This window comes from Anomaloglossus baeobatrachus, chromosome 6, assembly GCF_048569485.1.
Source record: "Anomaloglossus baeobatrachus isolate aAnoBae1 chromosome 6, aAnoBae1.hap1, whole genome shotgun sequence".
Taxonomy (NCBI): domain Eukaryota; kingdom Metazoa; phylum Chordata; class Amphibia; order Anura; family Aromobatidae; genus Anomaloglossus; species Anomaloglossus baeobatrachus.
Genome location: NC_134358.1, coordinates 373,934,286 through 373,948,617, shown reverse-complemented (window position 1 = coordinate 373,948,617; position 14,332 = coordinate 373,934,286). Strand labels below are relative to the sequence as shown.

The 14,332-nt window shown below is 48.7% G+C and overlaps 1 protein-coding gene across 1 annotated transcript in view; it reads left to right on the top strand.

Moving 5' to 3' along the window:
* PKD1L1 (polycystin 1 like 1, transient receptor potential channel interacting) overlaps positions 1-14,332 on the top strand; it is an 884,746-nt gene that overhangs the window by 387,555 nt on the left and 482,859 nt on the right. The window lies entirely within an intron of this gene.

Genomic DNA, 14,332 nt, shown 5'->3' with positions numbered 1-14,332 from the left:
ACATTCAATCCCTCACCACCTCCTGTCGTCTTCAACTCAAAAATATTTCCAGAATCCGTCCCTTCATCAATTCTCAATCCACAAAAATGCTAGTGCATGCTCTCATAATCTCCCGCCTCGACTACTGCAACATCCTCCTATGTGGTCTCCCTGCTAACACGCTCGCCCCTCTCCAGTCCATCCTTAATGCTGCTGCCCGACTGATCCACCTCTCGCCTCACTACCACCCCGCTTCTCCTCTCTGCATGTCCCTCCACTGGCTTCCAATCTTCCACCGTATCCAATTCAAACTTCTAATACTGACTTACAAAGCCATCCACAAATTGTCTCCTCCATATATCTCTGAACTAATCTCTCGCTACACTCCAAAACGTAATCTCCGGTCCTCCCAAGATCTCCTTCTATCCTCCTCTCTCATTCGCTCCTCATGCAACCGTCTCCAAGACTTCTCCCGAACATCCCCAGTCTTCTGGAACTCACTGCCTCAACACGTCAGATTATCTACTACACTTGCAAACTTCAAACGGAACCTAAAGACTCATCTGTTCAGAAATGCCTATAACCTTGAATGACCTCACTGCCCCACCACCGTGCGGAGCTGCCGCCCCACCACCGTGCGGAGCTGCCGCCCCACCACCGTGCGGAGCTGCCGCCCCACCACCGTGCGGAGCTGCCGCCCCACCACCGTGCGGAGCTGCCGCCCCACCTACACCCCACCTACTGTCTCCTCCCCATAATCCTATAGAATGTAAGCCCGCAAGGGCAGGGCCCTCTTCCCTCTGTACTAGTCTGTCTACTGTAACTTGTACATGTATTTTGTATGTAACCCCCTTCTCATGTACAGCACCATGGAATCAATGGTGCTCTATAAATAAATAATAATAATAATAATAATAATAATTGTGCTGCATGGTCAGTTTCCTTCCCTGCTGAGCCTGTTCAGTCCATGTCAGAATGCTGATGGTTTTTTACCACTGTTTTTCTCCTTTTTATTTGCGGTTTGTTCTCACTTGCTTATTTTCCTAGTTTTTTCATATCCTGGGTGGGGCTTTTTATACTTTCCTGATCATAGCCTTTTCTGCTGGCTATTAGTGTTGAGCGAGTATGCTTGTCACTACTCGGTACTCGCACGAGTATCACTGTACTCGGGCTACTCGGCGGAGACCGAATAATCTCGCGATACTCGTGCTGTACTCGTCGTCTTCATCCCTGCATGTTGGCGCTCTTTTGAGAGCCAGCCCTCATGCAGGGATTGGCTGGCAGACCACTGCAATGCCACAGCCCTGATAGTTGTGGAATTGCAGTGATTGGCCGGCCCGCACAGCGTGACCGAGCCTTTATACCGGCGGGCGCGCTGTGCTCTGCACACAGCCATCCAGACAGTCAGTGCAGGGAGAGTGTTGCTGCTTCAGGGAAAGGTTTGCAGCCCTTTATAGTTATTTCCGTAGCAGGGCTGCAAACAGTGTGACCAGAAGTCCTTCTCAGGACTATTGTAGTTGTATATAGGCAGGCAGGGTATAGCCAGGTCGGAGTACAGGAGAAGAGTCCTTCTCAGGACTATTGTTGCTGTATACAGGCAGGGCAGGCAGGGTATAGCCAGGTCGGAATACAGGCTAGTGACCAGAAGAGTCCTTCTCAGGATTATTGTAGCTGTATACAGGCAGGCAGGCAGGGTATATAGCCATTCCTAGTGTTGACCGTATACCAGCCTTCATCATATCTGGGGCTGGTGTGCACAGTCTAAAACAGTCCTGATAGTGTCAGACTTCTCAGTAATTGTCGCTCCAAAAAGCTGTTAGGTTCTTAGTGCGTCCGTGCGTACATTTAAAAACCGCACGTGTGTGCCTGTCGGTGGCAGCGTACAGGTGCACTTGTGTGCGTTTTGCACAAACTAGTATATAACGCACAAGTCTAGTGAATAATACACGTCAGTCAGCAGTGTCTGATAGTGTCAAACTTCTCAGTAATTGTCGCTCCTAAAAACCTGTTAGGTTCTTAGTGCGTCCGTGCTTGCATTTAAAAACCGCACGTGTGTGCCTATCGGTGGCAGCGTACAGGTGCACTTGTGTGCGTTTTGCACAAACTAGTATATAACGCACAAGTCTAGTGAATAATACACGTCAATCAGCAGTGTCTGATAGTGTCAAACTTCTCAGTAATTGTCGCTCCTAAAAACCTGTTAGGTTCTTAGTGCGTCCGTGCTTGCATTTAAAAACCGCACGTGTGTGCCTGTCAGTGGCAGCATACAGGTGCACTTGTGTGCATTTTGCACAAACTAGTATATAACGCACAAGTCTAGTGAATAATACACGTCAGTCAGCAGTGTCTGATAGTGTCAAACTTCTCAGTAATTGTCGCTCCTAAAAACCTGTTAGGTTCTTAGTGCGTCCGTGCTTGCATTTAAAAACCGCGCGTGTGTGCCTGTTGGTGGCAGCGTACAGGTGCACGTTTTGCACAAACTAGTATATAACGCACAAGTCTAGTGAATAATACACGTCAGTCAGCAGTATCTGATAGTGTCAAACTTCTCAGTAATTGTCGCTCCTAAAAACCTGTTAGGTTCTTAGTGCGTCCGTGCTTGCATTTAAAAACCGCACGTGTGTGCCTGTCGGTGGCAGCGTACAGGTGCACTTGTGTGCGTTTTGCACAAACTAGTATATAACGCACAAGTCTAGTGAATAATACACGTCAGTCAGCAGTGTCTGATAGTGTCAAACTTCTCAGTAATTGTCGCTCCTAAAAACCTGTTAGGTTCTTAGTGCGCCCGTGCTTGCATTTAAAAACCGCACGTGTGTGCCTGTCAGTGGCAGCGTACAGGTGCATGTTTTGCACAAACTAGTATATAACGCACAAGTCTAGTGAATATTACACGTCAGTCAGCAGTGTCTGATAGTGTCAAACTTCTCAGTAATTGTCGCTCCTAAAAACCTGTTAGGTTCTTAGTGCGTCCGTGCTTGCATTTAAAAACCGCACGTGTGTGCCTGTCGGTGGCAGTGTACAGGTGCACGTTTTGCACAAACTAGTATATAACGCACAAGTCTAGTGAGTAATACATGTCAGTCAGCAGTGTCTGATAGTGTCAAACTTCTCAGTAATTGTCGCTCCTAAAAACCTGTTAGGTTCTTAGTGCGTCTGTGCTTGCATTTAAAAACCGCACGTGTGTGCCTGTCGGTGGCAGCGTACAGGTGCACTTGTGTGCGTTTTGCACAAACTAGTATATAACGCACAAGTCTAGTGAATAATACACGTCAGTCAGCAGTGTCTGATAGTGTCAAACATCTCAGTAATTGTCGCTCCTAAAAACCTGTTAGGTTCTTAGTGAGCCCGTGCATGCATTTAAAAACCGCACGTGTGTGCCTGTCAGTGGCAGCGTACAGGTGCATGTTTTGCACAAACTAGTATATAACGCACAAGTCTAGTGAATATTACACGTCAGTCAGCAGTGTCTGATAGTGTCAAACTTCTCAGTAATTGTCGCTCCTAAAAACCTGTTAGGTTCTTAGTGCGTCCGTGCTTGCATTTAAAAACCGCACGTGTGTGCCTGTCGGTGGCAGTGTACAGGTGCACGTTTTGCACAAACTAGTATATAACGCACAAGTCTAGTGAGTAATACATGTCAGTCAGCAGTGTCTGATAGTGTCAAACTTCTCAGTAATTGTCGCTCCTAAAAACCTGTTAGGTTCTTAGTGCGTCTGTGCTTGCATTTAAAAACCGCACGTGTGTGCCTGTCGGTGGCAGCGTACAGGTGCACTTGTGTGCGTTTTGCACAAACTAGTATATAACGCACAAGTCTAGTGAATAATACACGTCATTCAGCAGTGTCTGATAGTGTCAAACTTCTCAGTAATTGTCGCTCCTAAAAACCTGTTAGGTTGTTAGTGCGTCCGTGCTTGCATTTAAAAACCGCACATGTGTGCCTGTCGGTGGCAGCGTACAGGTGCATGTTTTGCACAAACTAGTATATAACGCACAAGTCTAGTGAATAATACATGTCAGTCAGCAGTGTCTGATAGTGTCAAACTTCTCAGTAATTGTCGCTCCTAAAAACCTGTTAGGTTCTTAGTGCGTCCGTGCTTGCATTTAAAAACCGCACGTGTGTGCCTGTCGGTGGCAGCGTACAGGTGCACTTGCGTGCGTTTTGCACAAACTAGTATATAACGCACAAGTCTAGTGAATAATACATGTCAGTCAGCAGTGTCTGATAGTGTCAAACTTCTCAGTAATTGTCGCTCCTAAAAACCTGTTAGGTTCTTAGTGCGTCCGTGCTTGCATTTAAAAACCGCACATGTGTGCCTGTCAGTGGCAGCGTACAGGTGCACATTTTGCACAAACTAGTATATAACGCAGAAGTCTAGTGAATAATACACGTCAGTCAGCAGTGTCTGATAGTGTCAAACCTCTCAGTAATTGTCGCTCCTAAAAACCTGTTAGGTTCCTAGTGCATCCGTGCTTGCATTTAAAAACCGCACGTGTGTGCCTGTCGGTGGCAGCGTACATGTGCACGTTTTGCACAAACTAGTATATAACGCACAAGTCTAGTGAATAATACACGTCAGTCAGCAGTGTCTGATAGTGTCAAACCTCTCAGTAATTGTCGCTCCTAAAAACCTGTTAGGTTCTTAGTGCATCCGTGCTTGCATTTAAAAATCGCACGTGTGTGCCTGTCGGTGGCAGCGTACAGGTGCACTTGTGTGCGTTTTGCACAAACTTGGATATAATGCACAAGCCTAGTGAATACACGTCAGCACAGCATTGCAAAATGCGCAAGGGCGTTGGCAACGAACAAGGAAGTGGACGTGATGGTGGTGCAGGCCGAGGCCGAGGTTGTGGGCAAGCTCTAATTTCGCCACAACAAAGGGCCACATCTACTTGCTCGCACGTCCTGTCCCAAATTCTTGGGGACCGCAGCAGTACACCGCTCTTGAACCAAGACCAGTGTCAACAGGTTGTTAGTTGGATAGCGGATAATGCTTCCAGTCAGATTGGCACCACCACAAACACTCTGTCTTCCACACTGTCAAGTGTCAGTAGCCGTGATACTGCAACGCACATTTCATAACCTGATCCTCCTTCCTACCACCAGGCTGAGTACACGTCAACGGACATTACTGATACCACACTTGAACACTCGGAAGAGCTGTTCACGTTTCCATTCGCACATTCTGGCCTCTCGCCAGCTCCTGTTGAAGTGGGTCATGAGAAGATCGTATGTACAGATGCCCAAATATTTGAGCAGCCACGTTCTCACGAAGTTAGCAACGTGTCTCAACAAGGGGTGGACGATGATGAGACACAATTGTCAGGAAGTCAGGAGGAGGAGCAGGGTGCAGAAGAGGAAGACGACGTGGTGGATGATCCAGTAACTGATCCAACCTGGCAGGAGGATATGCAGAGCGAGGACAGCAGTGCACAGGGGGAGGGAGGCGTAGAATCCCAACATGCAGTAAGAAGCAGGGTGGTGGCCCCAGGCAGAAGTCAGGCAACCGTTCCCCGGAACAACAACACGACACAAGGTGCCTGTACAAATGTTAGGTCTTCCCGAGGCTGGCAGTTTTTTAAGTTGGCTCCAGATGATTCTAAAAAGGCCATTTGCAACACCTGCCATGCCAGCATCAGCAGGGGTACCAAAACTAGCAGCCTGACCACCACCAGCATGATCAGGCACATGTCAGCCAAGCACCTGACTTTGTGGGATGTACAACAGAGTCAAGAAGCAGTGCTTGCTGATGTCACTGCTACGTCTTCGCTTGTTGTGCATGCGAGCCAATCCCCTGTCCATGCTGCCTGCGAACAAGACTCCTCTGGCCCTGCACCTGCAGTTGCCTACGCAGAAATAACACCATCATCAAGCACATCCTTGTTCCAGCGCAGCGTTCAGTTATCCATTCAGTAAACCTTTGAACGCAGGCGCAAATACACTGCCAACGCCCCACATGCCACAGTTCTAAATGCTAACATTTCGCGACTGCTTGCACTGGAAATGTTGCCTTTTAGGCTGGTGGAGACAGAAGCATTCCGCGACCTGATGGCGGCAGCTGTCCCACGTTACTTGGTCCCCAGCTGCCACTATTTCTCCCGGTGTGCCGTCCCCGCATTGCATAACCACGTGTCACAAAACATCACACGTGCCCTGAACAACGCTGTTTCAGCCAAAGTCCACCTAACCACAGACACGTGGACAAGTGCTTGTGGGCAATGCCGCTACATCTCGTTGACGGCACACTGGGTTAATATTGTGGAAGCTGGGACCCAGTCTGAGCGAGGGACGGAACACGTCCTTCCCACACCAAGGTTTGCAGGCCCTACCTCAGTCAGGGTTTCACCCACACTCTACAGCTCCGGAATGTCATGCTCCTCAGCCTCCTCCTCCTCCTGCGCATCCTCATCCACTTTACCCTCCACACCAGTCCCAAGCTGGAAGCACTGCAGCACTGCCTCGGCAAAGCGGCAACAGGCTGTGCTGAAGCTAATGTACATAGGTGACAAACCCCACAATGCAGAAGAGGTGTGGACAGCTCTGAAACAGCAGGCAGATCACTGGCTCACACCTCTGAACCTAAAGCCAGGAAAGGTCGTGTGTGACAATGGCCGGAACCTAGTGGTGGCTTTGAGGCGAGGCCAGCTGACACATGTTCCATGCGTGGCCCATGTACTTAACCTCGTGGTTCAGCGGCTTCTAAAGTCATACCCAGAGCTGTCTGATCTGCTGGTAAAAGTTCGCCGCCTGTCTGCACATTTTCGAAAGTCACCTACTGCTTCAGCCGGCCTTGCCGGCTTTCAGCACCGTTTGCATCTTCCGGCTCACAGACTGGTGTGTGATGTCCCCACGCATTGGAATTCAACTCTGCACATGTTGGTCAGGATATGTGAGCAGAAGAGGGCAGTTGTTGAGTACCTGCATCACCTAAGCCGTCGGGAAATGGGTCAAACTCCACACATAACACCTGAGGAGTAGAGATGGATGTCCGACCTATGTATCATCCTCCAAAACTTTGAGGACTCCACCAAGATGGTGAGTGGTGATGACGCCATTATTAGCGTCACCATACCGCTTCTCTGCCTTCTAAAATGGTCTCTGCTCAAAAACAAACTTGATGCATTGCAGGCGGAGCGCGATGAGTTGGAGCAAGAAACAGTAGTGGGTGTGGGTGATAACACACAGCCCAGCCTCGTCTCATCACAACGTGCAGTGGAGGACTATGACGAGGAGGAGGATGAAGACATGGAGCAACTCTCCGGCCAAATTGAGGATATGACATGCACACCAGTCATATCCTCGGTTCAGCATGGCTGGCCAGAGGACAGGGTAGATGAGGAGGAGGAGGAGGAGGACAGCATGTTCAGTCATCGTGTTGGTCAGGATACTGAAGTACTGGCTGTTAAGAGTCTGGCGCACATAGCTGACTTTATGGTAAGCTGCCTGTCTCGTGACCCTTGCGTTAAGAAGATCTTGGCCGACAATCATTACTGGTTGGTAACACTGTTAGACCCACGCTACAAGGAGAACTTTATGTCTCTTATTCCCGAGGCGGAGAGGTCAGCCAAAATGCAGCTGTCTTGGAAGGCCATAGTCACGGAAGTAGGCAAAGCATTCCCCTCACAAATTGCTAGCGGCATAGGTCAGAAATCAGTGGACAACCAAGGCGTACAGCCGAGAGGGGCACAAGTCCAATCCGCCAGAGGTAGGGGAACAGTCTTTAAGATGTGGGACAGTTTTCTCAGCCCCTCACGTACCACAGCCCCTGAGGTGCGGGGTAGTGCCACAAGAAATCCTAAGTTTGCCCAGATGCTCACGGAGTACCTTGCAGATCGAACAACTGTACTCCGACATTCCTCTGTGCCTTACAATTATTGGGTATCCAAGCTGGACACGTGGCATGAATTGGCTCTCTACGCCTTTGGATGTCCTGGCCTGCCCTGCCGCTAGTGTTTTGTCAGAGCGTGTTTTTAGTGCCGCAGGTGGAATCATTACAGATAAACGCACCCGCCTGTCAACTGAAAATGCTGACAGGCCGACTCTGATCAAGATGAACAAGGGTTGGATTGGGCCAGACTTCACCACACCACCAGCAAATGAGAGCGGAATTTAAAGTTTGTAACGGGAATTTGCCATGTACCTCCACTCACCCATGGGTACACACTTCTGGACTTTGGATAATCGCTGGACTGCTCCTCCTTCTCCTCATGCGCCACCATGATGACCGTTACAAGAGTTAGGCCGTTGTTTCAGGTATACCCCAAGTGGTAATTTTTTTCGCCCATTCTTTCAGAATGGACATTACAACGACAGAAGACCCGCTCCTTTGCAATGGGAACAATGTTTTGAGGCCGTCATGCATGTCTCTATCCAGGGACAATGTGGAGCCTTCCAATTTTTGGCTGCCCTGCCAAAGGGCTATACTACAATAGACTCACTTCCTTACAATAGGCACTTCAGGTTTACAGGCCCTCATGCACGTCTCTATACAGGGACAATGTGGAGCCTCCCAATTTTTGGCTACCCTGCCAAAGGGCTATACTACAATAGACCCACTTCCTTACAATGGGCACTTCAGGTTTACATTCCATCATGCACGTCTCTATCCAGGGACAATGTGGAGCCTCCCAATTTTTGGCTGCCCTGCCAAAGGGCTATACTACAATAGACCCACTTCCTTACAATGGGCACTTCAGGTTTACAGGCCCTCATGCACGTCTCTGTCCAGGGACAATGTGGAGCCTCCCAATTTTTGGCTGCCCTGCCAAAGGGCTATACTACAATAGACCCACTTCCTTACAATGGGCACTTCAGGTTTATAGGCCCTCATGCACGTCTCTATCCAAGGACAATGTGGAGCCTCCCAATTTTTGGCTGCCCTGCCAAAGGGCTATACTACAATAGACCCACTTCCTTACAATGGGCACTTCAGGTTTACAGGCCATCATGCACGTCTGTATGCAGGGGAATTGGTGAACCTCACAATTTTTATACTTCCCTGGCAAAGGAAAATACTACAAAGACTCACTTCCTCAAAATGGGCACATTAGACTCAAGAGGCCTTCATGTACGTCTCTTCTCAGGGACATCGGAGTGCCACACAATGTTTTCACGTAAAATCTTTCATGTAATCTCAAAAAGTAACATACACCAGCTCTATCTCACTATTGGGTATGTGCCCTTAACATTTCCGCCATGAAAATTCATTTTGGTGTCATTTTGGAAGGTTTTCTGGTGAGTCCGTAAAAATGGCGTAAAACTCGGATAAAATTGTTCACAGCTGTGACTTTTGAGTGATAAATGCTTCAAGGGGTCTTCCCCATGCTGTTGCCATGTCATTTGAGCACTCTTCTGAGACTTTTGTGACATTTTTAGGGTTTCTACATGCTGCCGGGGGGTCATTTCATAAAAATACTCGGGTCTCACATAGGATAACATTGGGCTCGGTGCTCGGGCCGAGTACACGAGTATCTTGGGATGCTCGGCCCGAGCCTCGAGCACCCGAGCTTTTTAGTACTCGCTCATCACTACTGGCTATATGTCATTATGGATTCCGGCTAAGAACTTCCAGCCCTGCAGCTAAAGCCCCCATCACATTTAGCGACTTACCAGCAATCCCGAAAACTATGCGACCTGATAAGGATCGCTGGTAAGTCGCTGGGAGGTCACTGGTGAGATGTCACACAGTCAGACCTTACCAACGACTCAGTAACGATACAGGTCGCAGTAGCGACGTGTATAACGATCTCTGCTGTCATTGGGACCCTGTCACACAGTGTCAAACATAGCGATGCGTCTTGCCCAGCAGGTCATTGCCTTTGAAGAAAATGATCCAGGACATTCAGCAACGACCGGCGACCTCACAGCAGAGGCCAGGTCGTTGCTGGATGTCACACATAACGAGATCTCTAGCGAGATCGCTGTTGCGTCACGAAAACCGTGACTCAGCAGCGATGTCGCTAGCGCTGTCGCTTAGTGAGACGTGGCCTTTAGGGGTACTTTGCACGCTGTGACATCGCTAGCCGATGCTAGCGATGCCGTGCGCGATAGTACCCGCCCCCGTCTCACTTGCGATATCTTGTGATACCTGCCCTGCGACCCGCCTTCTTCCTAAGGGGGCGTGTCGTGCGGCATCACAGCGACGTCACATGGCAGCCATCCAATAGAAGCGGAAGGACGGAGATGAGCGGGACGTAATCATCCCGCCCACCTCCTTCCTTCGCATAGCCGGTGGAGGCAGGTAAGGAGATGTTCCTCGCTCCTGCGGCTTCACACACAGCGATGTGTGCTGCCAAAGGAACGAGGAACAACATCGTATCTCCTATTGGTGCGAGATTATGGAAATGACCAACGCTATACAGATCACCGATTTACGACGCTTTTGGAATCATTTATCGGTGCATCTAGGCTTTACATGTTGCGACGACGTTACCGACGCCGGATGTGCGTCACTTTCGATTTGACCCCGACGATATCGCAGTAGCGATGTCGCAACGTGCAAAGTACCCCTAAGAGTTTTAGGCAGATAACTGTGTTGTTTTATCTCTGTTTTCTCATTTGCCTTCCCTACACCTATCTTTTGTTTGCTGTTAGGTAGTTTAGAGTTTACCCTTGCTTGTATTTATTATTTCTGCTTTGTGCACTTGTGCACATGTTTTATGTTTCCACACTTTGGGTTCTTGTCTATGTAGCGCCCCTGAACCCATCAGTGCACTACAAGGTACTACATCCTGCCAAAGATGCAGGGCCTACCCCCAGGGACCTGAAAGATCAGTGCCGTTAACAGCAAAACGCATTATAATCCCAGTTTTCTTCCATCCCACAGACTGGTGACAGACTAGAATTGGACCCAATGGATGGCCACCCAGGGGTGGAGCCTATCCAGTTTACTAGACAACGACCAGGTGGGAGGGGACGAACAGACAGTTGGAGTTAGTAAGTGGAAGTGAGAGGAGATGGACGTAACTGCACTGACTTGGGAGTGTGACGGTGACCTGAGGACCCAGGCATGTGGTTGCCGGTGGACTCCCGGAACCATAGCACTGACAGGGTACAGAGCTCTAGGTCAGGCAAACTCTCCAGGCAGACCTGATAAAAATCTGCACAGTGAGGGGACCATCCAGGACCTCACTGACCTTAGAAGTCCGGGGACACTAGCAGTAACAGGAGTACCAGGGACCGGAATGGAACACGGACCCTACAGGGTTCACACTGCCCGCCGTACGGACCAGAGACTGAGAGACAAACAGGAGGGGACCCCCAGATGCTCCAAGCCAAGTGGACCCACCGACTTGAGAAAGGGGCAGGGGAAAAAACCAGCAGGTCATCAACTGGCACTGGGACAAAGGGAACCAGAGGTGAATACCAGCCTTCCTCCCGGTACCAGTTACCATCTACTGTGAGTAAAGAGAACCAGTTAGACAAAAACCCCTCATGTGGCCTAGCTTTCTTTCCACACCTAACTCCATCACCAACCACCCGGGGCCCCAGCCCTACTTGCAGAGGGCCCAACATCCAGGTTGCCATCACATCAGCCCCAGCGGAAAGACTGTGCAGAGGCGCTTCCATCACCATAACCGCAACCTGCAAGTGGCGTCAAGACAAACTTTATTAACTATTCCCCTGTATATAAACCCCTTTATAAAGCGACACCCAGGGTCACGGAACTGGGCAACGGCCACCCAGTGACACATCCCAGTAGTACACTGCCCGGGACTGAGTACCCCATAGCCCTGGGCGGCACATCTATCTCTGTATTCTTACCCTATATTGATTTGTAGTGTTAGCAACCTCCCGTCTGGTTCCTCAGGAGCTACGGGAAACAACTCAACAGCCTTTCAGGCAGACAGATCCGAGTTGTGGGTTACTAGTTTTGTGGTTATTAGTTGTGCAGCTAGGGATATTCCAGTCTTTGCAAAAACCACTAGGGTGTTGTGCAGCTAGTGATACTATTCTGTGCAGAAACCAGTAGAGTGCAGGTGCAGCTGCAGTGAGATAGGGTATATTATCTTTTTACTCATGTTGGAATATTTATGTGCAGAAAAGTTAACATCCATTTTTGGGTGCTTCTTGAAGTATGTTTAGGGTTATTGTCCTGCTGGAAGACCCATGACCTATGATGCAAACCCAACTTTCTTACACTGGGCACTACATGGCGACCCAAAAGCCTTTGAAAATCTTCAGATTTTATGATGCCTTGCACATATTCAAGAGACCCATTGTTAGAAGCAGCAAAACATCCTTGAACCTCCACCACATTTGGCTGTAGTTACTGTGCAACAGTACATTTCATCTGCTTCACCAAAAAGCTCTACCTTGGTTTTATCTATCCACAAGATGCTTTCCCGGAAGGATTTTGGCTTACTCACGTAAATTTTTGCAAACTGCAGTCTAGCTTTTTTATGTCTCAGTGTCTGTAGTGGGGTGCTACTTGGTCTCCTGCCATAGCATTTCATTTAATTCAATTAAAATTTTGATGGATAGCTTGCGCTAACACTGGTGCACCCTGAGTCTGCAAACAAGTTTGGCTCCATGTTTTTGTTGGCCCCGGGCGAAAGAGTCTCAGTGGATCCCATGCACACACATACTGGTGGATGCTGGGAGCCATCCACATGCTGTGGGTGATATACATACTGGGAACGCTGGGGTGCATACACATACTTGGGTACACTAGGGTACATACAGCTATTGGGGGATGCTGAGGGACATACCCCTGCTGGGTGGCATACACATACTGGGGACACTGGGGGCATACACATACTGGGGATGCTGGGGGCCATATCACATACTGGGAGATATGGGGGGCATACACATACTGGTGATGCTGGGGGCCATCTCACATACTGGGGGATGCTGGGGGCATACACATACTGGGGGATGCTTTGGACCTACACATACTGGGGTACTTGGGGGAGCATACACATTCTGGGGGGGCATACACATACCAGGGAAGCTGAGGGGCATACACATATTGTGGACGTTGGGGGACATAGAAATACTGGGAGATGCTCGGGGGCATACTCATACTGGGGATATTGGTGGGCATCCTCATACAGGGTGATATTGGGGGCATAAACATACTGGGAGATGCTGGGGTCATAAACATACTGAGGTCACTGAGGAGCATACACATACTGGGGTATGTGGGGAGCATACATATACTGGGGGGCACACATGCTGGTGACACTGGGGGACATAGAAATACTGGTAGATGCTCGGGGGCATACACATACACACTGGGGACACTATTATTGAAATAAATATTTTAAAATTCTGACGTTCGGTCCCCCCAATTTTGATACCCAGCCAAGATAAAGCCCGACAGCTGGGGGCTAGTATTCTCAGGCTGGGGAGACCAATTCTTATTGACCCACCCTCCAGCCTAAAAATAGCAGCCTGCAGCCTCCCAGAATTATCACATCCTTTAGATGTGACAATTCCAGCACTTTAACCAGCTCTTCCCGATTGCCCTGGCTCAGTGGCAATCGAGGTAATAAAAGGTTAAAAACAGCTCATAGCTATCACTGAGCCCTAAATTAGTAATGTGAAGGGTCTATGAGACCCCAATTACTATTCCGTAAGTGAAAGTAAATAAATATGAACACAGAAAAAAAATCTTTATTTGAAATAAAATACAAAAAACACCCCCTTTCACCACTTTATTAAACCCCAAACACCCCTGCAGGTCCCACATAATCAACACAAGGTCCCATGACGATTTCAGCTTTGCTACATCTGTACTGACGGCATGCGATCATGGAACATGACTGCCCGCTGTGAGCTCCAGGCAGAGAATGAATGAGCCGCAGCGATCAGCAGTGACGTCACATAGGTTAGTTGCGGTCAAAGCTGGAGGTTCCCACAGTCCTCCATCTGTGACCACAGGTAACCTGACCTCAGAGGACCGCAGGTCACGTCATTAAACTCAGTGAACTGACAGGCATCTCCTGGCAGAAAACCGCATTTGTTTTGCCAAGAGATACAGATTTGGTGCTGAAATTTTTACACTATATTCATGCACCCGTTCAACACCTCCTGGCAAAAAAAATCACATCACTACCGCATCATCCCACATGTGGTGTTCATGCTTTATTTTTGCCAGAGGATGTAGATTGGGTGCATGAATATAGTATGAAAATTTCATCACTAAATTTGCATCTCTTGTCCCAAAATTGTAAAAAAATCGTTTTTCAGCCAGGAGGGGAAAATTTGGTGCTGAAATCTGGTGCAGACATTTTAGCACCAAATTTGTACCTCCTGACAGAAATCTACACCTAAATGCCATCAAAACGTTTTTTTTTTTTTGCATTTTTGGGCCAAGAAATGTAGATTTGGTGATGAAAATTTCACACTATA